At 42.1% G+C, this 3,974-nt stretch overlaps 1 pseudogene; it reads left to right on the top strand.

The window, feature by feature from the left end:
* Window positions 1-2,702: 2,702 nt before the first annotated feature.
* On the top strand, window positions 2,703-3,605 carry LOC101418196 (BTB/POZ domain-containing adapter for CUL3-mediated RhoA degradation protein 2 pseudogene; annotated as a pseudogene).
* The last annotated feature ends 369 nt before the right edge of the window (window positions 3,606-3,974 follow it).

Below are 3,974 nucleotides of genomic sequence, written 5' to 3'. Positions count from 1 at the left end.
TGGGAGCTCCAAGAGGCCAGAGGAGCATCCTGCAACATCCTTGAAGGAATGGAAAGAGGAGACTGCTCATCTGCAGAGAAGATTCATAAGTAGAGCCCTCTACTGGAAGCACAAGTCGCCTCGGGAGCTGTTCCGTGGCTGGGATTGAAAGCTCCACTTCCAAAAAACAGGAGAGGAAGAGACGGCTGGGCACCAACTTCAGCTAATGAGTAGTAAATTCAGCGGGCTGAAGTATAATACTAAGAACAGCTGAGGTTTGAGCCTGTCCAAGCCAGAAAGAGGCCCGTAGCTACCATCTTAACTCCATGCCGGGCTTATACCCAGCAAGACTGTCTTTCAAAAATGAGGGCTAGATTAGAATATTCACAGATAAACAGAAACTGAGAGAATTTCTAAGCAAGATACTAGATTTTCAGGAAATACTAGAGGGCGTGCTAGGGCCTGAAAAGAAAAGATGGGAGAGAGGGGCCTGGAAGAGAGTCTGGAAATGAAGATTATATCAATAAAAGTAATGAAAAGTGTCAAAAGAGTGGTGAAAATAAAATATGATAGATAAAACTCAAATAGTCAGGAATAAACTTAACCAATGATGTAAAGCACTTGTATACAGAAAACTGCAATTCAGTGTTAAGAGAAATTTATAAAGCCCTAAATAACTGGCAGAACATAAAAAAAAAAGAAAGTAAAAGAAATGATCAAACTTAGGAAATCTCTTTATATTTGTATTGTAGAACAAAGGGTTGTGGTTCCTTCTAATATTATTTGTTTTTATTTGAAATTTTAATGAAGATTCAAACATCCATTTCCCCTAGTTAATTTTTACATTGCATTATCTATCAACATTATTAATGAAGCATAATTTTTAGAAATCACTCAAATCATTTTTGTCTCCCCATATGCTCACAAATCCTGAAGGAACAGTCTTCAAGAACTATTTTCACTTCTTCACTCTCATTTATTCCAGAACCCTCTGCTGAAATGGTTCTGGTCAAGTCATTAGTGAACTTATTGAAAATAAAATGAACGTTTTTGTTCCTTTTTTTCCTGGGATCCTTTGTTGCATTGGACATGTTCTCTCTCTCTCTCTTTTTTCATACATGACTAGTTTTTATGAAAAATAACTATATTTTAAATAAAATAACCAGTAAGAAGAGTGACATGGTTTTACATGTATGCAAATCTCTTTAATGTCTGGCCAGAGTCTCATATTGCTTCTGCATTTAATCTGGTTGCAATACGTTGTTTCATTTGAAGTATAGAAAGAAAATCTGACTTTGCCCAGATATCTGATTGGAAGAGTGAGGCATATTTAATAACCTTTTCAGATAATTGTGGATATTCTTCTTTGGTACCATGCCAAAACTCAACAAGTCATGATTTTTAAAGGTTAGATGCACTATGGAGTCTAAAACTTTATTGAGGGACTTTCATACTCTATTACTTTAAAATCCATTGCTATAACTGGAACTCTGAATGGATCTTTCACCCTGCATGATTTCCAGTGATGCATCGACCATGGGCAAGGATTGGTTCGCTGAGTTAAGCAGACCTTCCTAATGTTGCATGGAGAACTCCCCTGTGTCATGTGACAATGACAGTGAAAATGGTAACTAATGTCTAGCTTTGTTATGAAAATGGGTTTGATCTCACAGACCACCTTAGATGGGGCTGAGGAGATGCCCACAACTCCCCAAACTACACTGAATTCCATCACCTCCAAAAACTCCTCTTACTCTGAAATTTTAGGTTTCCAATTTTTCCTTTCCTGAATATTCTCTTAGAATAAGAAAGGCACCTTTGCTAAATCAAGGACTGCTACAAATACAACAATGGATGAGGAAAGGATTTGTCCCATAAGGCTAAAGAGTTTTGTGCTTATTCTTTTATTTGTTCATTCATTCACTGTTTGTTTGATGGAGAGGGTTAAGATGACAGAAACGGGGACAAATGATATTGCTGCGGTTAACAAAACAAACTCAAGTCCTTCCAGCTCTCACAGCACAGTAGGTCTTGAGTTTCGCGTGTTAATAATGGGTGGTTTGGGCAATAAGTGGACAAATATAACAATGTCAAGCATTTCCTTTTTATGCATACAATTAGGATTTAACTTTTTCTCCCTAAGCAGTCACAGACATTATCCAGTAGCATGCAGACACTTTACACAAAGATGATGCCTAGAATTTTCATATTGATTTTGGATGTTTTCACTTGAAGTTATGTAAGCTCTCTTGATTTTTCTTGTTCATACCTTAGGGGGGAATATCCCAATCCTGATTCTCCTTTTTCAAGAATTTTCCCAGAGAGAGACCCTGTTGGTCAGATAACAATTCTTCTGCTAAGAACAAAGTGGCATTTAGACCAAAAGAACAAGGATAAATGATCTAGCTCTATCCCAGCACTAGGAATTCCTTCTGTGTGACTTTGGAGAAGTCTTTAATTTCTTTAGATACTTATTCTTCTATTTGTATGAAAACAAAATTCATAGTAATTAGCAATATATAAAAAGGCATGTTAGGGAGGTGGGAGGGCAGCTACTGTCCAGGGCAGCATGGAGTTGGCTCACAACCTAAATAAGGGGAGGCATCACCAGAGACAATTTGAGAGCATGAGGCTTTGGTTTTCACTGGCCACTCACTGCTTCCACCATGGCAGAGCCTTCCAAGCCTGTTTCCTGTCTTGTGGTTAGCTACCTGCAGTGGGAGATGTTGGGGGATCCCTGCCTGTGCCCAGCCTCAGAGACCAAGCCCAAGCTAAGCAGCTTCAAAGGAGGAGGCCCAGGTAACAAGCACATCCAGATGAGTGTGGTGACTCTCTTTATCACACTAGTGTGGGCACTAACATAGCATGACACCATGCTCAAAGCCATGTTCAGCTGGTGCTCAAAGACTGGCAAAGAAGGCCAGATCCCCAAAGCCCAATAAGGAGAACACTTTGACACCATTTTGAATTACCTCTGAGATGACACCTTCACTCTCCCTTAAAACCAGCAAGAGATCAAGGAACTGGTGGCTGAAGCAAAATACGGCTTCATTCAGGACTAGCGAACATGTTCCATGCTGCCCTGCAGGACAAGAAGGAACCCTACTGGTTGTATATAACACCTCCATCATCATATCCCTCAAGGAGGAGGAGTTCACTGAAGCCTCTACCAAGACCATAGTGAAGCTGCTATGCAATAGAAACAACAAATAGTCCTCCACCAGCAACTCTGACATGGAGAAAAACATTAAGCTCTTTGACAAGCTATCCCTGTGTTTCAGCAGTCATGTGCTCTTCATGAAGGATGTCATCAGCAACGAGACTTGCTGCTTCTATAGCAAGGTTTTAAGCTGGCAGAGGTGTTCTGCATCTCCATCATGTAGGCCAAGGAGAAGAAGCAGACCAATATGGAATCTCCAGCAAACCAAATTTATAAGGACACACTCAATGTCCTACTCTATGAGAACCCCCAAGTTCCTGACAGCTCCTTGTTGGGGGCCACAAGCTGTAACCTCAGCCAAACTTTCCCCAGTGAAGATGGGGAGAACTTTGAACTACAGGACCGAGTTCATCGCATCCATGGCAAGCACCTGCAGCTGGACCACCAGTCTGCCTATCAGGACTGACTAGACCCTCAGGAAGTCAGGTACAGGAAGCCTCCTCTGAATCTCTGCCCCATTGGCTACTGTACACAGCTGTTGGCTGAGTCTCTGCTCCAGCACACAGGGGCATGTCAGGCCATACCTGGGAGGTCAGAAAGTCTGGGCAGGGGAGGGGACAATACTCCTTTGATCTGCTCCCCAGAACATGTCAAGATGGCTGAGTTCTGTCTCTTGGCTCAGCATCTCCCTTACTGCCTGCCGGGGAACAGCTTTGGCCCCATGGGTGAAAGGCCTACTCACCCACCTCCTGCTAGGAACATCCCCCTCACCCTTTGAGAGGCCCCATTCCTTTCCCGAACGGCCACCCTTAGGCCTCAGCTAAGGCCCATGGGA

Source organism: Dasypus novemcinctus, chromosome 8, assembly GCF_030445035.2.
Source record: "Dasypus novemcinctus isolate mDasNov1 chromosome 8, mDasNov1.1.hap2, whole genome shotgun sequence".
Lineage (NCBI taxonomy): Eukaryota > Metazoa > Chordata > Mammalia > Cingulata > Dasypodidae > Dasypus > Dasypus novemcinctus.
This window is presented reverse-complemented; position numbering and strand designations above follow the sequence as displayed.